The 21,927-nt window shown below is 41.8% G+C and overlaps 1 long non-coding RNA gene across 2 annotated transcripts in view; it reads right to left on the minus strand.

Annotated features, from left to right (window-relative positions):
- LOC124711548 overlaps positions 1-21,927 on the minus strand; it is a 70,715-nt gene that overhangs the window by 34,319 nt on the left and 14,469 nt on the right. Inside the window, exon 1 of one of the 2 annotated variants that reach the window (XR_007005484.1) lies at positions 4,577-4,911. The exons of the other annotated variant lie outside the window; for it this stretch is intronic. This is a non-coding gene — a long non-coding RNA (uncharacterized LOC124711548). Of the gene's footprint in view, positions 1-4,576; positions 4,912-21,927 lie in introns of those variants that run through there. 2 annotated transcript variants of the gene reach the window in all.

Here is a 21,927-nt window from a genome sequence, read left to right on the forward strand (position 1 = left end):
GTCAAAGCGAATGGTCGACTTCGGTTTACTGGGAGAATTTGGGAAAGTGTGGTTCATCTGTAAAGGAGACTGCATATCAGACTCTAGTGCGACAAATTCTTGAGTACTACTCGAGTGTTTGGGATCCGCACCAGGCCGGATTAAAGGAAGGCGTCGAAGCGATTCAGAGATAGGCTCCTAGATTTGTTGCCGGTAGGTTCGAACAACACTTGTGTGTTACGGAAATATTTCGGGAACTCAAACGGGGATCCATGGATCGACGGCAACGCTCTTTTCGAGGAAATCGATTGAGAAAATTGACAGAGCCGGGATTTGAAGCTGACTGCAGAACGATCCTAGCGTCGCCAACATACATTTCGCGTAATGACGACGAAAATAAGATACGAGAAATTAGGGCGCATAAGGAGGCATGTAGACAGTCGTTTCCGCCTCGCACTATTTGCGAGTGGAACAGGACAGGAAATGATTAGTAGTGGTACAGGGTACCCCTTACCATGCATCTACGGTGGCTTTCGAAGTATGTATGTAGATGTCTAAACAGCAGTGGGCTTTATATCGATCCCTGTGGACGGTATACCTTGGACCTGCAGTTTTATTTTTCATAGGTAAGAGGACAGTGATTTTAACGTGAAAGTTGCTTATAAAATAAACGAAGTTGTTGGGCAGTTCAGTCTCTTGGCGATAATAAAGGAATGATACCATTATCGTATGCTCCTTCAATATCCACAAACGTGAAAATAACATAGTATCTTTCCCCAGATGCATTTCGTATGTCCAAAGTGTGTTGCCAAATTATCCAGTGTATGAGACCGTTTTTTGCAAAAATCAGTTTGATAGACAGACAGTATATCGTTGGAATCTCCACTCGAAACGATTTTTAATTAATCGTTGCAATGTTATCGCAATGCACAACGAGAGTGCTATGGGTCTGTAGGAGGAGGCAGACCGTTTCAGAATTATTGTAATTATCTGGGTAGTCCTGTCCTCAAGAAATGAGTTGCATAGACATATTCGATTGTTAATTTCCAGCAGCCATTCTTTTGGAGGTTGAGATGTGTTCTGCAGCATTGCATAATAATAGTATTCTTGTCCAATCCCTGCGCTATATTCGCTGTGCGGGATATGGGAATCGACATTTGCACCATCCTAAAACTTAGATAATAAGAAATGATTACGATGCTTCCCCTGCAGCGCTCAGAGGTTCTGTTGACACTGAGGAGCGCACAGTTTTATCTAGGAAGATGTGTGCGAATGAGTCGCGCATTCTTTTCAAAGCGATAGTTCCTTGATTATTATGCCCTAGAGCCTTGATACATCTTCATATACCTACAACATTAGCATTTTTACGGTATTTTCTACAGAAAGCTGTCTCTTTCTTTTTTTTTCCAGCGAAACATCAAAATCGCTCAAATGGCCCTGAGCACTATGGGACTCAACTTCTAAGGTCATCAGTCCCTTAGAACTTAGAACTACTTAAACCTAACTAACCTAAGGACATCAAAGACATCCATGCCCGAGGCAGGATTCGAACCTGCGACCGCAGCGGTCGCGCGGTTCCAGACTGTAGCGCCTAGAACCGCTCGGCCACCTCGACCGGCAGCGAAACATCCTTCACTTAGGAATCTATTTTCTCGTCTTGAAAGAAGTTATTGTGTGACTGGTTTGCAGATATTCTCTCATTGCATTTTCTTTGCCACAACTGCTCTGGAACATTCTGCATCTGACGAAATGGTCAGATCCTTTTTTGTTTCTACGGTATTTTCTTCACGGCGATTGTTTATTAGTTCGTCAAATGCTTTATGATTGTCCTCTACGTTGTGGCATATTACGAGGTCAGAAATTAGGTACTGAGTCCGTGTCTGGAATTCTTCCCATTGCGCTTATTTTATTCTTCATTTACCATCTATTTGTACTTCATTCTCTGATGTAGTAATTATTCCTAGTTTAATTTCCATTGGGAAGTGATCTGATACCAGTGTCTCATAACGGACTGTTCTCTGAGGTACAGTACCCAATTCTGGAGAGGATGTGGTTAGATCTACCGCTGCCGATCGTTTCCCTTTACCAACTGATACGGTAGCTCATTTTTTGTAAGAACTCTTTTGACACGGTTCTTGCCAATAACACACACGTTCACAATATTATTCTTCGTGATCGGTACTTGTGAATCGATTAGTTTACCCACGTCCACTGTGTGGAGTTTGCCAACATTTCTGTCGGGACTTTCAATATACACCACTTATGAGCCCAGATCTGTCTTCTTGTATACGCTATGGGCCCGCCCGGTTGGTCGTACGGTCTAACGCACGGGTTTCCGGGCGGGAAGGAGCGCCTGGTCCCCGGCACGAATCCGCCCGGCGGATTTGTGTCGAGGTCCGGTGAGCAGGCCAGTCTGTGAATTGTTTTTAGGCGGTTTTCCATCTGCCTCGCTGAATGCGGGCTGGTTCCCCTTATTCCGCCTCAGTTACACTATGTCGGCGATTGCTGCGCAAACAAGTTCTCCACGTACGCGTACACCACCATTACTCTACCACGCAAACATAGGGGTTACAATTGTCTGGTGTGAGACGTTCCCTGGGGGGGTCCACCGGGGGCAGATGCGGTCAATCACCCTGTGTTCGGTGTGGAGAGCGGAGGGGTGAAGTGGACTGCAGTAGTCGTCGTGGGGTTGTGGACCACTGCGGCTGCGGCGGGGACGGAGCCTCTCCGTCGTTTCTAGGTCCCCGGTTAACATACAATACAATACAATAAATGCTATGAGATGTTCATTGTGTCAAAGTTGGCTGTGACGTTTCCGGTATGTTCTAGCCTTGTTTTTCTCCCACCTGCAACCTGTTCTTGGCTCAGGAAGCTGCTCTGTCTTTGTCTCCGCTATAGTCTTCACTGGGGTTTTCATTTGTCGTCTTTCCTCATCTGCCTCAGCTAATTTTTTTTATGTTCGTTGTTCCTTTGTCAATATCGAGCTCTATCTCAACGTCGTATGCCACCTTTAAAGAATCTATCCCGATTGTGGTACCACTGCAGTGGATAAGACAGAGCCGAGCGGCGTTTCTGATATCTGCGCACTATTTATAGTCGACTTGAGCTGGTTTTCTGCTTCACCACTTTCTCGTTCTCACCCTCAGCATTATTCCCACCAAACATGGTGAGTGTTTGGGGGATGGGTACTGCCAAATAATAATAAACTCGTTACTTCACTGACTGTTGTAAGTTGCGCCGCACTATCACAAATTTGTCACGGCGCGGTACATGGGAAGATCGCATACCCTGAAAGTAAACATACGATGCGCACACTACGACGTTACGCAGTGAACTGTACAATATTTGACATCGTGCGACGAACATTCAATCAAACAAATGATCGCCACATAATCGGAAGATTCCTGGAAATTCTGGGAAAGAAACATTCTTTTACATGGTCAGGAAACTTACTGAACTACTCGTGGAAGGTCACAATGATGAGGTATAGAGTACTGTTTCATAAAAAATGTTCAGATATTTTTGTCAAAACTATTAAACTAACTTAGTACGTAAAGAGATATAATGACTAATGATCCAACCCCGCTTTTACAACGGAGAAAAATTGACCTCCTAATGACATAGGTTTATGTTACAAGATTTCGCACCTATCCAAACTTTATTAAGAGTAATTATTGGATATTAAGAGCAATTTTGGTTATAGGTTCCGCCTTTTATTAAGAGTGAGCCTACTCTCAGAATTAAAATTTATTTAGCGTTGTAAATGAATCCGCTTTTGAGTATAATTTCTTTGACCCAGTACTGAAGTAAGATATTAAGAAGAACTTTACGACATGTTGCTATTGCTGGTTTCCAAATAATAATATTTTAAATTTAGAATTTCTCTATTTCTGTCTGTTCTTTTTATTGATATGGGTTTAGTGTAATTAACCGGGTTTGTATAATTCAAGAGTAATGAAAATAAAAAGTAAAGAAATTTCTTGATGAAACTCGTATACGTTTGCAGGGCTACCTTACATCAAATTCAGAAAGAAATTTCATGTTTCAGCCATTAAGTGAATTCTCCGTCGGTGCTTGATACATCACGAAAATAATGTTAGAAGCGATACAATTTTGTGCTGTTCTGTAAATATTTGCGTAACGTAAGGAAAGTGTTTCTCTTTTAACATTACTGTTTCGAACTCAGTAACTATTAACATAAAATTTCCTTGGGTACCGAGTCGTGTCATTCTGTAAAACAACATTTTATAACATGAGGCTGCTCTGTACCCAGAAAACTTCGTTGTTAACAGACTCCGGCCATAGAATCCTACACTTTAATAACTATTTTCATATGAGAAATACTCTTGTTGATATATTACAAGTCCTGTATATCGAAAGTTACGATATTTTACATCCAATGTATCGTCAGTATCAATATTAGACGATTTATCAGAAGATTGATACATCTCCTCTGTCTCTCTCTCTCTCTCTCTAACACACAAGCACACACACACACACACACACACACACACACACACATATATATATATATATATATATATATATATATATATATATATATATATATATATATATATATATATGGTAGTCATACCTTTCAGTCTATGCCGCAACAGTTTCCTGTACTATTTAGACAGCAGACGGCCCGTTACGAAAACCGCGGCCACCCCTGTGGCTACAGCAGATGCAAACACATTCAGTTGCATAGCTCCCATCAGTCACAAGCTACAGCTCATTCCACTGTGAATCAATCGTGCCGTCGGCAACAACGGACGCTTGTCCTGCATCGTCCTGTGCCACGGCCAGAGACATGTTGCACAATATGAATGCAGCGAACAAGATTCTGGAAGCCATTTTCCCGTCTGTGAACTGGAGCGGACTATGCGCGCCTAGTCCAGGCTATGGTGTAACCGATCTCAATTAATCTCACAGACATCCGCAGATTACTCTGCAAAAATAAGCCCCAGGAACTTGACTTCCGTGGAATATTCTGTACAGACGTTTCATGCTGTTCGTATCTCAGTAGCTAGGGCAATGCGTGGTGCCTGCTGATAAGTCGCGTCTTCCTGTTTACAGCCGAAAAGCAGATAATCAGCACAATGCTCTCAAAGTCAGGGCTTTTCTGTATTAGCGACCAGCTCGCCGCGGTCTCTGCACCTACTCTACGTATTCATATACATAATGAAGAAAAATTTGTCAGGTGTCTGTTTGATAAGTGGCAGTAGTTTTTGTAATCTATGCCACAAGGAGTTCTATACATCTTTCGTAACCAGAGTTACTGTTGTTACATGTAGATGACGAATGTAATAACGGGGGTTGTTGCTACAGACTTACGCTGTGTCTACATCTACATCGATGCTCTGCAAATCAAATCCAAGTGCCTGACACAGGGTTCATCGAACCACTTTCACAATAATTCTCTATTATTCGAATCCGCGTGCGGAAAAAAACGAACAGTAATATCTTTCCGTGCGATCTCTGATTTGCCTTATTTTATTATGATGGCCATTTCTCCCTATCTAGGTCGGTGTCAACAAAATATTTTCGTATTCGGAGGAGAAAGTTGGTGATCGAAGCTTCGTGAGAAGATTCCGCCGCACGGAAAATGCCTTTGTTTTAATGATAACCACCCCCAACCCTGTATCATTTCAGTTAGACTCTCTCCATCATTTCGTGACAACACAAAACGTGCTGCCCTTCTTTAAACAATCTCGATGTATTCCGTCAGTCCTATCTGGTAATGATCCCACACCGCGCACCAGTATTCTAAAATAGGACGGACAATCGTAGTGTAAGCAGTTTCTTTAGTAGATCTGTTACATTTTCTAAGGGTCGTGCCAATAAAACGCCTTCCCCACAACAATTTCTGTGTGTTCTTCCAATTTAAATTGTTCGTAATTGTAATTTCTAGGTATTTAGTTGAACTTACGGCCTTTATAGTTGACTAATTTATCGTGTAATCGAAGATTAACGGATTCGTTTTAGCACTCATGTGGATGCATGACCTCACACTTTTCGTTATTTAGGGTCAATTGCCAATTTTTGTATCATACAAAATCTTCTATAAATCGTTTTGCAATTTTTTTGATCTTCTGATGACTTTATTAGCCGATAAATGACAGCATCACGTGCAAAAAACCTAAGACGGCTGCTTAGATTGCCTCCTAAATCGTTTATGTAGATAAGGAACAGCAAAGGGCCATAACACTACCTTGGGAAACGCCAGAATTCACTTCTGTTTTAGTCGATGACTTCCCGTCAATTAATGCGAACTGTGACCTCTCTGTCTAGTTACATAACTGAGTCGATATTCCATAAGAACGCAGTTTCACTGCAAATCGCTTGTGTGGTACAGTGTCAAAAACCTTCCGGAGATCGAGAAATACAGAATCAATTTGAAATCCCTTCTCAATAGCACCCAGCACTTCGTGTGAGTAAAGGGCTAGTTGTGTTTCACAAGAACGACGTTTTCTAAACCCATGTTGACTGTGTGTCAATAGACCGTTCTCTTCAAGGTAGTGCATAATGTTCGAATACAATATATGCTCCAAAATCCTGCTCCACATCGACGTTAATGATATGGGCCTGTAATGTAGTGAATTTCTTCTACTACCTTTTTTTGAGTATTGGTGTGATCTGTGCAACTTTCAGTCTTTGGATGCGGATCTTTCATCGAGCGTTGGTTGTATGTGATTGTTGAGTGTGGAGCTATTATATCAGCTTACTCTTAAAGGAACCTAATTGGTATGCAGCCTGGACCGGAAGACTTGCTTTTTTGAAGTGATTTATGTTACTTCACTATTGCGAGGATATCTATTTCTACGTTACACATGTTTGCAGCTGTTCTTGATTCGTATTCTGGAATATCGACTTCGTCTTCTTTGGTGAAGGAATTTCGGAATACTGTGTTTCATAACTCTGCTTCGGCTGCACTGTCGTCGATAGTATTTCCATTGCTATCGCGCAGAGAAGGCACTGATTATTTCTTTCCTACAACTAACTTCACGTACGACCAGAATCTCTTTGGATTTTCCGCCAGGTTTCGAGACAAAGTTTCGCTGTGGAAAGTTTTATAAGCATCTCGCATTGAAGTCTGCCCTAAATTTCGAGCTTCTGTAAACGATGGCCAATCTTGGTGATTTTGCGTCCGTTTGAATTTGGCATGAATTTAAGCCCTATCTGGTCTACAATTACATTGTTAATTTGGAAGGAGTGGAGATTGTCTCTCAGGAAAGTGTCAAGTGAATTTTTGTCTGCTTTTTTGAACAGGTATATTTTTCGTTTATTTTTGGAGGATTTGGGGATTACAATATCCAGTCTCGCTTCGAAAACCCTGTGTTCACTAATACCTGTACCGGTTTTCATGCTTGTTAATAGCTCAGGATTATTTGCTGCTAAGAGGTCAAGCGTGTTTTCAAATCCGTTCACTATTCGCGTGGGCTCATGAACTAACTGCTCGAAATAATTTTCAGGAAATGCATTTAGTAAAATTTCGGATGAAATATTGGAGTGCTTCTGTCAATAATACACCCGAAGGAATTTATTTTCTGACATTTCTCTTGCCTTAAATATGTATTAAACCCAGTAATATAATCTATTACTTCTCATTAATGTAACTTTCTTTCCGTTATACGTTTCGAATAACCAATAAGAGAAGAATGTGAAAACGCTGCAATCGTAATCCAACATTATCCTTAAAATGGACTGACGAAAGTTAGGTTCGGTTTATATCCTCTCTGTGCTGTCCTATTCCGATTTGGACAGCAGGAGATCTTGCAATTTTTGTGGGGGCTCGATTTTATGTGATATAAAGTAGACGTTAAGCTAGTATCTTTTGCAAAATTACAGTTGTGATACAAAAGCCCTTTCGGGATTGTTTACGGCTCGTACTTAAATAAAATCGCGAGAATCTGAGAGTCTTAGCTCAGACTCTGTTCCAAGTAAAATTCTCCAAATAAAATTCAAAATGACGGAAATATTGCATGGTCTGAGGTGGTATTTTTGTAGTACTATCAGAATTTTAATGTGATTTTATCATGTTTCATATTTATTCTGAAAAACGCAACTTTAATGGAATACAAATTGTGCCATATTGTTCAGCATTTGATTTAAGTGCAATGTTAGTAAACATTTTCATGACGTAGCGAAAATTGAGAACATCGTTTGCTATGTTTGGTCGGTTTCCAATGTTTCTTCCCACAGCGTTCATCCAGAGAGCTTTCTGAGTTGGACTGATAGGTGAGCTAAAGTCAAATGGCAGAAATAAAACTACTACAGAAAAAATAAACAACGCAACCAAAATTCATCAAAGGAATCCACTGACGACTGTAATGTGATCCCTTTATACTTCAGCCTATAATCAGAATGAGCAATACAACCGTAAATGACGCAAGCTGCCACCTTTGATCAAAACACTTTCACCACAATGTTTGGGCATCTGACATGGCATACGTCGACTTCAAGTCATGAATACTCTCCTTAATATACGTCTGCAGGCTACATGATTTGACTTGTTCCTAGTCGGAGAAGCTCGTTAGTTTGTCTTTTGGGATGTCATAGTATTGTTGGTGATTTTGGTACGCTGTCTTTCCACGTTTGTTTACATGGAGTGAGCTAACATTTGTAATAAATTTAGCATTCTGTTGCGATCGCTAAGATTAGCGCAACATGCTTAAGGTATATTTTCGTTTCGCGAGTTGTTATTATAAACAGTGAAATTCATGATTAGGTAAAATTTATCTGGGTATGATGCATGTGTTCAGGAAATTGTTGTACCGTTCTTCACCCTTTCACATGCACTTAATGTAGAAATAAAGTCTTGCCAATATTATTTAATGCAGCAATACAGTTTCCGTTTCACACCTATATTCTTCGTGATTGGCATCTACAATGCCTGAAAGAGCCACGCAGTTTTCATTCAAAAGTAACTCAGATTCTATAACAGTGTTTTCTGAGCTATAATATAACTTAGATCTGAGGCAGGGCTTGATCCACTTTATGCAGGATTTCGAAAGTTCCTTTAGCTGACTAGAAACTCACTAAGCATGAGCTTTCTGAATACGCGTCGCATAGCCGCCTGATTAGTTTAATCTTCACGCACACGTTGTACTCAATGTGATTTATTTAATGGTGATTGCAAGGACAAAGCAACCTGATTTATTTCAGGTCTATATGGAGCAGAGTAACTTACTACAGGCGCTATAGCAGAGAAGTTCGTTACGCAGGATTAAGATCAGAGCCATGAAAAATCATTGTTTCCTGTGTTGCGAAAACAGTGAAAATTTACCTATTTCTATCAAATTTCAATGTAGCATCAGTAGCTGCACTCGTTTGTTCTATAATATAACCTTACATATTCTTGATTGTTGTAGGGCTAACAGTTGAGTAATTGTTTCTCAGATAGTTCGTACTCATGCTCACATCGCCAGTTATTAAAGTAAGGGAACGGATCGCCCTTTACCGTTTCCAGTTCAACGTAATAATGTTACATATAACAAGCAAACAGGTACTAAGTTGTCCAGTATTAGTTCAGTACCGAGTTAAATTGTCACATTGGATTTGAGGACGTTGTAGCATAGACCATTCACAGAAGTTACAGTCCACAGGTTACACTGCTAACTCATTTAGAACATTACAATCATAATTATAAATACTCGCAAACATAAACATTACGAATGTAGAAGCACAAACCTAGAACGTTACAAATTCAGTGCGTAATTCCATGTCTACTAGGAATACAAAAATGGCACCAGAGTATATTATGTGCATAGGGAAGAGTTGTGGTGCTAGTGATTCATTTATCTCGGTCATAGGCGACCAGCTGGCGCTCTGTGCACCCTCTGTTTTCACTCTGCAGGCATTAACTGCGCTGAGTTTAGAGGTGAGCAGTGTGTGCAAGATTCATTCAAGGCTGCAACCATGCCCCACCGACGAGTACGTACTCGTGTAGAATAATTTCAGAAATTTGAACAGGGTTGCATTTTTGGCCTGCTGGATCTGGGTGGACATATCGACAGTTTGCTGCACATGTTGGGCACAATGTATCGGTGGTTGTCACTGCTTTCACCAGTGGTCTGTTGAACATTCTCATATCTGTGGTCCAAGTTATGGACGTCAGCGTAGTACAGACGCACATCAAAATCGACACATTGTGAGGGAACCAGTTGCCGACCGAACATCATTCAGAAACGAAAGATGAATACAAGCTGCACCTGACGTGCCACTAAGGATCATTGGGAAACGTCTTCTTGGAACAGGACTAACATCACGTGGGCCTCTAGCACACTACCACTGACACCCTGACATAACCAAGAACGACTACTCTGGTACTGTGAAAAACGCGACTGAAGAGTGAAATGGCATTCTATTGTCTCCAGTGATGGGAGTGGGTTCAGCCTGTGTGTGAGTGATGGACGAACACGAGTACGGGGTGGACCTGGTGAGCGGCCTATTGGGGTTCATGGTGTCGAGGACCATCAGTTACAGCTCGCGGGCACATTTGGTGTTCTGCAGTACAAAGTAGCCGGCGTCCGCTACAATGCACAGGATGTTGTCCACGTGCTACTGCCATTTCTTTGACAGGATGGTGATGTGACTCTAGAGAACGATAATGTACGTCCACAAACGGCTGCTGCGACGCAACGTTCTCTCCGTGATGTACAACAGCTGTCCTGGCAAGAAAAATAACTACACTACTGGCCATCAAAATTGCTACATCAAGAACAAATGCAGATGATAAACGGGTATTCATTGGACAAGTATATTATACTAGAACTGACATGTAATTACATTTTCACGCAGTTTGGGTGCATAGATCCTAATAAATCAGTACCCAGAACAACCACCTCTGGCCGTAATAACGGCCTTGTACGCCTGGGCATTGAGTCAAACAGAGCTTGGATGGCGTGTACAAGTACAGCTGCCCAGGCAGCTGTACCCCGATACCACAGTTCATCACGAATAGTGACTGGCGTATTGTGATGAGCCAGTTGCTCGGCCACCATTGACCAGACGTTTTCAATTGGTGAGAGATCTGGAGAATGTGCTGGCCAGAGCAGCAGTCGAACGTTTTCTGTATCCAGAAAGGCCCGTTCAGGACCTGCTACATGCGGTCGCGCATTAACCTGCTGAAATGTAGGGTTTCGCAGGGATCGAATGAAGGGTAGAGCCACGGGTCGTAACACATCTGAAATGTAACGTCCACTGTTCAAAGTGCCGTCAATGCGAACAAGAGTTGACCGAGACGTGTAACCAATGGCGCCCCATTCCATCACGCCGGTGATACGCCAGTATGGCGATAACCAATACTCGCCTCCAGTGTTCGTTCACCGCGATGTCGCCAAACACGGATGCGACCAACATGATGCTGTAAACAGAACCTGGATTCATCCGAAAAAATGACATTTTGCCATTCATGCACCCACGTTCGTCGTTGAGTACAGCACCGCTGACCCTCCTGTCTGTGATGTTATGGTCTCATGGTCTCCGAGCTGATAGTCAAATGGTTCAAATGGCTCTGAGCACTATGGGACTTAACATCTTAGGTCATCAGTCCCCTAGAACTTAGAACTACTTAAACTTAACTAAACTAAGGACATCACACACATCCATGCCCGAGGCAGGATTCGAACCTGCGACCGTAGCGGTCGCGCGGTTCCAGACTGAAGCGCCTAGAACCTCTCGGCCACTTCGGCCGGCAGCTGATAGTCCATGCTGCTGCAAACGTCGTCGAACTGTCCGTGCAGATCGTTGTTGTCTCGCAAACGTCCCCATCTGTTGACTCAGGGATCGAGACGTGTCTGCACGATCCGTTACAGCCATGCGGATAAGATGCCTGTCGTCTCGACTGCTAGTGATACGAGGCCATTGGGATCCAGCACGGCGTTCCGTATTACCCTCGTGAACCCACCGATTCCATATTCTGCTAACAGTCATTGGATCTCGACCAACGCGAGCAGCAATGGCACGATACGGTAAACCGCAATCGCTATAGGCTACAATCCGACCTTTATCAAAGTCGGAAACATGATGGTACGCATTTCTCCTCCTTACACGAGGCATCACAACAACGTTTCACCAGCAAAAGCCGGTCAACTGCTGATTGTGTATGAGACATTGGTTGGAAACTTTCCTCATGTCAGCACGTTGTAGGTGTCGCCACCGGCGCCAACCTTGTGTGAGTGCTCTGAAAAGCTAATCATTTCATATCACTGCATCTTCTTCATGTCGGTTAAATTTGGCGTCTGTAGCAGGTCTATCTTCGTGATGTAGTAATTTTAATGGCCAGTAGTGTAGATCTCTATTCAAGTGAAGCTATATGGGACATGGAAAAGCCGGAACGTACTCGTTCTTCACAGCCTGCAAGAACCATTGCCGAATTGCAAGAAAATGTGTAAAGTGCTTGGGAGAATCTATCACAGAATGCCTTTCGGCTCTTTTACCATCGTTTGCATGCGACGATATTCGCCTGCTCTACCCCACCAGACAGGGGTATGGTATGTATTGATGCGAAGTAATGTTTGGGCACTCTTTCCGGTGACCAGTGTTTTCCTTTTGATCTGAATCTGTTATAGAGGCGCATCCAGAAAGTAAGTTTCCCGATATAGTTTCCTCGAAAGCAGATGTATTGAGCAGGGAAAATTGGATCTGGCCATCCTGATTCAGGTTTTCCATGATTTCCCTAAATCGCTTCAGGCAAATTCCGGGATGGTTCCTTTGAAAGGGCACGGCTGACTTCCTTCCCCATCCTTTCCTATTCCGATGGGACCGATGACCTCGCTATTTGGTCCTTTTCCCCAAAACATCCAACCGAGAAAATTGCGCATGGGTAGCAGATCTATGACGTGTCAATAAAATGGCGGCCGGACAGATCCCGTCTGTTGCCAGTACCGCGGCAGCAGTGCACCGAAATGGCGTCTGTTATTCGTTCTCTCGCCGCCTGTGAGGTTAGGTCAGTGGTAAAGTTCCTTAATGCAAAAAACATAGCGCCCATCGAAATTCAGCATCAGATCTGTCAGGACTGCGGATAGCCCAACAAACAGACGATACGTCGCTTGTGTAGGCTTTTTTCAGAAGATCCTCAAAGTGGCAATGATAAAGGGCGCAGTGGGCGATCGTCTCTCATCAATGATCACCTTGTTGAACTGATGCGGCAGCGCGTGCTGGAGAACCTTCACGATTACGGATCCCAGCAGCCATTTTCCGCAGGTATCGCTATTCTGGTTGCATGAAACTATCAGTAATCAGCTGCTGTTCAATCAAGAAATTGTGTGCCAAATGGGTGCCGAAAAATCTGTCACCAGAGCACAAAATTTTGGTGCAGCACTGAAATTTCTGCAGCGGTATCCTGATCTTGCTCTCCATATTTTCTAGCACCTCAAGAAATCCCTGTCCTTCGGCCAGCTTTTGGACAACGACAAAGAGGTGAAGACGGCTGTCACACGATGGTTCCGTTCACAGGCGACAGACTTCTACCACACAGGTATAGAGAAGTTGATACCACGATATGATGTCTCAATTCTTTTGGTAACTATGTCGAAAAAGGGCTCAAATATTGCTCTCTACCTGTTGCTGATAAAGCTTTTCATGTAACTATTTTGTCTTTGTTTAATAAAAATAGAGAAACTTACTTTCAGATTGGCCTCGTAATATACTCCTACAATGATGAACTACCGCTCGCCTCACTTTTCAGTAGTATGGCCTTGTCCCTGAGGGTGTTTCATTTTTTAGCTGAATGTATGTTATCGGTAGAAATGGTCGTCAAAGAATGACAGTTCGGCAAGTTTATTGCCTCAGGTATGTACAGCGGAACAGTTCTGCCATATAATACAGCGTCGTGGAATATTTCCGTTTTTCTGTACTTCATTGCAGGGGCTATAAATGGAGTTAAGCAGTGGTGTCAATGGAACGCGAAGCGTGAAGTAGTGCAGTGCGTGGTAAGCGGTCCCAGTGTATTTTAACTTAAAATACGTCTTTAAAAGCGGAATAATAAACACGATTGTACTCTCATGTCTGTGCTAGTATTAAATGATAGCGCATGTTTTGCGTAACACTTACTGTAATTCTTGTATAGCGATTTTGGTTCCAGGTACAATACTACACACACTGAAATTAACAAACAAACAAAATTATATATAGACCAACAATGCAACTCTTCACCTCGATTATTCTAAATCAGAACTCTCTATCTACTGCACTAACTACTACACTGCCCTGAATGTAGATATTTGCTGTATATAATCGCCATTCTTTCACGCTCACTTTCCACCTTTTTAATTTACGTGGGACGAAAGGTTTGTTCGAGACGTTTTTGTGCTCTTAGTGGACAAGGGGGAATTTTTATCTTGATCCTGTATGCCCTGCAAGACTGTGTTCAGCATATGACGGAGAATACATCGTTTCACCATTAAATTCATTCCATCCTCGTTATTGTTATTAAGCATACAACACGCAAATGTGATGAATGAAATCCACAGCAACGCGCTTCAGGAGCAGAACTACCATCATCTGGTTTTCTGTGTTCAACCCTTCATATGCACGCACGTAAAAAACGCGAGGTAGTGGTAAAATGAAAATATTTGAAGACAATGGCCGCGTCTTACTTTAAAATCAGCACCACCTGATTCAGCGTTTCGCTTTTCCATATTACCATCCATTTGCTGGAGTGCTTCATTGCCTCTAGTCGTAACAGCGGTTACATACACTTCCAAGTCCAATTAGCTGCCTTTCCGTGCAGTGGTTGGTTCTGTAAAGAAGTGTAATGACCCAGCTGACTGCACTAAGGCATAAAAGATTTTATATCATCCCAAACATGTTACAGGGTATGCGAATAATATACCAGTAGTCATCTATGCGAACTGACCACATGTAACGTATTGCTACTAACCTCAAGAAAGATCAATAAACCTGTTCAAGAAAGCGTTACCACTCTTTCCAATTTGTATATTAAGTACTTCATCTCATTTATCTCGCGGTGAATTCCTTCGCTACGTGTGTCATCTCTAAACCCTCTTCAGTCCCATTTAGCGGTTCATCTGTCTCATATATACACTGAAGAGCCAAAGAAACTGGTACACCTGCCAAATATCGCGTAATGCTGGAGAGGACACCATGAATCCTGTAGGCTGTCCATAAATCCGTAAGAGTACGAGCAGATGGAGATCTCTTCTGAACAGCACGTTGCAAGGCACATCAGATATGCTGAATAATGTTCACGTCTGGGGAGTTTGGTGGCCAGCGGAAGTGTTTAAAGTCAGAAGAGTGTTCCTGGAGCCACTATGTAGCAATTCTGAGCGTGTGGGATGTCGCATTGTCCTGCCGGAATTGCCCAAGTCCGTCGGAATCCACAATGGACATGAATGAGTGCAGATAATCAGACGGGATGCCATATCAGTTCAACTGCACACGCCCCACACCATTACAGAACCTCACCAGCTTGAACAATCCCTTGTTGACATGCAGGGTCCATGGATTGATGAGGTTGTCTCCGTACCCGTGTACGTCCATCCTCTCGATACAATTCCAAACGAGACTCGTCCGACAAGGCAACACGTTTCCAGTCATCAACAGTCCAATGTCGTCGTTAACGGGCCCAGGAGAGGCGTAAAGCTTTGTGTGGAGCAGTCATCAAAGGTATACGAGTGGGCCTTCGGCTCCGAAAACCCAAATCGATTATGTTTCGTTGAATTGTTCGCACGCTGAAACTTGTTTGTGGTCCAGGACTGAAATCTGCAACAATTTGCGGAAGGTATGCACTTCTGTCCCGTTGAACTATTCTCTTCAGTCGTCTTTGATCCCGTTCTTGCAGGATCGTTTTCCACGCAGTGATGTCGGAGATGTGATGTTTTACCGGATTCCTGATATTTACGGCACACTCGTGAAATGGTCATACGGAGATGCTGTATTCCACCGCTCGTGTACTGATTATAACGCCACGTTCAGACTCACTTAAATCTTGACAACCAGAGATTGCAGCAGCAGTAACCGATCTAACAACCAACACTTGTTGTCTTCTATAGGCGTTGCCGACCGCAGCGCCGTATTCTGCCTGTTTTTGAATATGCATGCCTATACCAGTTTCTTTGTCGCGTCAGTGTATATTTTACTGTTTACCGTAACTGCCACATGTCTTCGCTGGTTATCGAGGCTCAGTTCGAAGCGGGACTGATCACTGAAGACAATTCTGCTCCAGTCAATGAGGTTCCAGAGCGAACACGTGTCTAGAGACGCTCCGGACAGCAGTCTGATACCAACGTGGCTGTCACCCGCCATACCTCCCGACAGCCAAGAGTGATGGTCTGGGGTGCCATTTCTTTTCATAGCAGTGCCCATTTGGTTGGCATCCTCGGTCCTCTTACAGTACCGCGGTGCGCCGACGACGTTGTACGGCCAGTCTTGTTGCCCCTCATGGTAAGCCGTCCTGGGCTTTCATTTCAGCAAGATAACGTCCACGCGCATATGGCGAGAGTTCCTAATGCTTGTCTTCGTACTTGCCAAACCCTACCTATGCCACTAAGGCAGTCGGATCTCTCCTCAATGGAAAACGTGTGAAACATTACAGGCAGGGCTCTCCAACCTTCTCGGGATTTTGACGATATAACGCACTAGTTGGACAGAATTTGGCACGATATCCCTCAGGAGGACATCCGACAACTCTATCAGTCAATGCCAAGACGAATACTTTCTTGCACAAGTGCCAGAGATGGACTGACGCGTTACTGGCTTGCCCAATTTGTAGAGCTATTTCTCTTGAATAAATAAGCAAATTTGTTTGAAACTGTAATCGTTTGTACATCATATCTACCTTTTTCCGTCCCATTCTGACAGTTCCTTGATAGAGCGTCCCTTTTTTTGTCTTAAAATAAATTTGATGCACATGAACTTCTAAGCAGAGACGCCGGACTACTTCTTATGGTATTCTGACCCAATGGCTACTTTCTTTTGGAACAACACTGAATTAACAGTGACGTTACTAGAGCCTCCGTCTGTAGAGAACAACACGAAGAAGACATCCATGATCGAGTAGGACACTTGTCGTCATTAAGATTAGCCAGTTTAAGAAAACCTTGAAAACTAAAATAATGCGAAGAAACGCTGATTTTAGGTATTAATCAAGCACCAAGTATCTGTCACAGTTTCACTACAACACTTTTCAGTGTAGCTAAGGGTCGCTGAGAAGTGAGGTTCGAATGATTCGTAAGTCCTTAAATATGAGATAAACAATATTTGTGACTTGCTTGCTGGAGACTGCCCACCACCTGTTTCTTACAGTTAATGCTGCTGCGGAGTATCCCAAACAGTTACCTGCAAATCCATCTCAAGGGGAAAGAAGAAATTGTAATAACGTGTCAGCACCCCACTGTTGCATAAATGAAAACTGAAATGTGCAAAGTAATTTCTTCTTATATAAATAAGATTCAAACAAAAACACATTGTAATTCGGACGCAAAAGTTATTCACTTGCAGTCAAATAGCACCAATTATGTGGTAGTCTTGATTCATTACGATGATGCACATTGGTTAAGAATCCCAAAACTCTGGCCAAAATATAAAGAGTTCTGAATTTCTACCAAAGTTAGTATGTAAAGGTTAACGAAGCTTCTGATTAAGAGTATGATATAAAAAAGTGAAAAGAAAACCAAAACATGTATCCAGTATAAAAGTAATTTTTTGGGAATTATTGAGGTTGCTGATGAAGATTATGAGTTCAAAAATTTGTTTGTAATTTAATTCTTTATTTAGTACCTATTTACATATCAAATTTTTAATTTTAATTATTAGTTCCTGCTTTATTTACTTCTTATTTATTTATTCATTCATTCATTTATTCATTTCTTCAATACTTATTTCTTCACACCCATTTAGAAAAAATGGCTCTGAGCACTATGGGACTCAACATCGGAGGTCATCAGTCCCCTAGAACTTAGAACTGCTTAAACCTAACTAACCTAACGACATCACACACATCCATGCCCGAGGGAGGATTCGAACCTGAGACCGTAGCGGTCGCGCGGTTCCAGACGGAAGCGCCTAGACATCCATTTAAAAGCATCTCTGTGAAACACGTACAATATTGGTGTTTCAATAAACGTATGCCTTTTTCATAATTATTAACGAAAAAGTTACTTAATATTAATAATTTCTTTTAAAAAATAACGAGAATATTCATTTTAAAGGATGAAATCGGAATGCAATCATTTCTTGAAAACTGCATAACAGTAATCGTGGGGCGGCGACCTCTGCCATTTTCTAAGTTATTTATTCCACTGTGAAGGAGAGAGCGTTGTTTTCGTCCTTTTTCGATTTATTATATTCTTTGCAATGTTTATAGGCATCGATTATAATTTAAGTTGTACAAATGTAGCTCATAATTAATTAATTTATTATCATTTTCCAAGATTTGAAGGTTACTTTACAAAGGCAATAATATATACTTAAGGCGCAGAGCAAATGAAAGAGGAATGTCGTCGAATTCGTAACTTTATTTTTAAGCACATTTTACAATTTGCTAGCCACCCGTGTGGCCGAGCGGTTCTAGGCGTACAGTCTGGAACCGCGGGACCGCTACGGTCGCAGGTTCGAATCCTGCCTCGGGCATGGGTGTGTGTGATGTCCTTAGGTTATTTAGGTTTAAGTAGTTCTAAGTTCTAGGGGACTGATGACCTCACAAGTTAAGTCCCATAGTGCTCAGAGCCATCTGAATAATTTGCTAGCGCATTTTATGGTATTAAGTTAATTTTAAAAAAACATGTTTAATTAATGATTTAATAATGATATAAATGTTTTTAATTAGTACATACCTCTTGGAACACCTTTCATATTCAAAATATTTGCTTCACTTACACAGAACACAACTATTTGTTTATTTTTAAATGAGCGCACAGCCATTTGATTGTATTGTTTATTTAATTACGACCCAAGTTTCGGCCTTTTATGCCATTTTCAAGTGACTGAGTTTATGTCATTAACATATATTACAGAACATCAAGCTCAGAAATGGTCATAAATTAAGAAAAATCTGACACTTCATGGGGCACGAATATATTTCTTAGTTTATGGCCAAATTTGAGCTCGATGTCATGCAATATATGTTAATGACATAAACTCAGCCACTTGAAAATGGCATAAAAGGCCGAAACTCTGGGTCGTAACTAAATAAACAACAATACAGTTAAATATCGGTATGTTCATGTAAAAATTATTGTATGACTGTTGCTCAGCAACATCAAAAACTGTTTACAAATATTTATGAATAACGACAAGACTATTCTGTAGCCTGGCCTGCTGCCTGTGCTGCTAACAATGAATTGCCACGTTTCATCTGAAATATAACGGATGAAATGAACAGCTGATCGTGTGCACAACTGGCATTCAGTAGTCCCAACACTACTGTAGCGAATTTGATACTCCAAAATTCCCATGTAGAAACCTATTCTTTTTCGTTTTTGGCCACGTTTTGAAGATTCTGGCCCACTGTGTGCTGTACTAATAATAAAAATCTGGCACACTTACGGTTCCGTACAAACTTAATTATGTATATACACAGTTCATCCATTCCAGGAATCTAGGACCTCGGTGATTGTTGCTTGTTACAGACATTGATACTGGCAAGACATTGCTCCCAGGGATTCCAAGACTTATTTCACTGTTTTAATTTCAAGTGTGAAGTAGGATAACAAATTACAAAAGAAATATTTTTGTATGATATAATTACAAATTAAAAAAAAATTATTCTTATTATTATCACGCAGACAATTTTATTTTCACAGGACTAAGTTATATTTATGTGTGTCTCAGGCAGTGTTTGGCAACTTATTTAGCCAGTTGGCGTTCGTAAAATTACAGAGCAATTTTACAGAAAATTTTGGGTTATAATAGCGTAGTCTTCCGCGGCCAGAGTCAGTCGACATAAAAATTTTCTGGGTATGGTACCGCGTCATAATGTATAAAACCATCAGCAGTAGTTTTATACATTATGACGCGGTACCATACCCAGAAATCTTTTATGTCGACATTTTGGGTTATTTATTGTCATCGGTTGATTGCGGACACATTCCAGTTTCTTAATATCTCGTTGTGGTACGGCTATGAGTCCTCCACCGCTATACTTTATTAAGGATTCTACGTCACTGTATTTTACACGTAGAGCAAAATGTTAACGTTGCGGGCCCCCATTTTCTGCCTGGTAATCTCTGCAGGGTACTTAGTGTTTAATGGCGTCTTAAGGTATTATCCTTTGTGCCAAAGGTAACATTCAGATACTCAAAACTGCAGCCTTCTTCTAGTAGGGTGTTATTGAATAATATGAATGGTGTTGCTTTTTTACGTTAACAAAAAAGAAAGTTTGACGTGATGTTTGGATTGGATTTACAATAGTTCTCCTTACATCATTCGCTTAAGCCGTCCTCTCACGGGACGTGTAAGCGTGCGTGGGCGATGAGCTCGGACGTCACAGCGTGGAATTCCGCGTTCCATACACTGCGGAGCGTGACATAAAGATTGTGGTGCGTCAGAGTTGTGTCCCGTCGACAGGAACGTGACAGATGAGGAGCGACGTCGTTTTACGTTACAAGCACAACAAGGGAGCCACGATATTGAGTGGCGTTAAACACCATATTTTTTGGGTTTTCTTTCTCACAGAGTACGTTGTACGGATACAAGGATATTTCAAATCATAAAAAATTGAGGTTCTCTCCAAAATGTGTCGTTTCAGCTACGATTTGTTATAATAAAATGACAGGGACTTACACATCGCTAAGGCCGCGCGGGATTAGCCGAGCGGTCTTGGGCGCTGCAGTCATGGACTGTGCGGCTGGTCCCGGCGGAGGTTCAAGTCCTCCCTCGGGCATGGGTGTGTGTGTTTGTCCTTGGGATAATTGTAGGTTAAGTAGTGTGTAAGCTTATGGACTGATGACATTAGCAGTTAAGTCCCATAAGATTTCACACACGTTTGAACATCTGAACATTTTACACATCGGTAGACGAAAAATTCCCTTATTTTTGATATTTTTAATGTTATAACTTGTGTGCTACGAAAGTATATGTGTTTCAATGCTACTGCACCATGACGATGTATCAGAAGCTCCTCTTTTTGGCCGTCCTGATTTAGGTTTTCCGTGATTTCCCTAAATCGCTCCAGGCAAATGCCGGGATGGTTCCTTTGCAAGGGCACGGCCGACTTCCTTCCCCGTCCTTCCCTAATCCGATGAGACCGATGACCTCGCAGTTTGGTCTCTTCCCCCAAAACAACCAATCTATCCTCTTTTGGTTACAATTTGCGTATTAAATAGCAAACAATGCCATTTGTACATACATTCTTCATACATGTACGCCACCTACGTGCCAGGCCGAAGTTGTAGCGCAGATGACAGCGTCGTGCGCTCAGTTCTGAAAAGCAAGGTAGCAGATTCGCGTACGCTTTTTCCAAAGAAACTGTGGATCTCCCTTTTTCATTTAATATAAATATTATCTCAAACGTTGATGTTATTAATGTATCTACTGCAATTCTTGTTGCAAAGGCCAGAGCGTGGTTGATTCCCCAGTGACCAGGAGCCTTATCGTGGCTGCCAGTCTATGAATGTAAACAATGTCACTCGCAAAGTCACACACTGGAAAATTTTGCTATTGTGTAACATTCTTTAAAATATATTTACCGGTAAATATCTTTTTCAGTGATGGGGAACAGGTTCGAAAAATCTCGTCTTCCATTTGAATGAAATTACGAAACGAATCTGTCTTGAAACTACGTTATTTCAGATAGTTGGTAGGCTATGCAACATCGAGAATATGGATATTATACACGAACAAACTGACATTAGACACTATATGTGAACTGTATTCAATTTAAAATCGAAAATGGGATGAAAATGCAATTGATTTAACTAATAACTTCTACTGGTAGATGTCTCAGATCGTTGTTCAACATCATGTACTGTCCCTCTGCCACCA

The sequence above is a fragment of the Schistocerca piceifrons genome, chromosome 8 (assembly GCF_021461385.2).
Source record: "Schistocerca piceifrons isolate TAMUIC-IGC-003096 chromosome 8, iqSchPice1.1, whole genome shotgun sequence".
NCBI lineage: Eukaryota > Metazoa > Arthropoda > Insecta > Orthoptera > Acrididae > Schistocerca > Schistocerca piceifrons.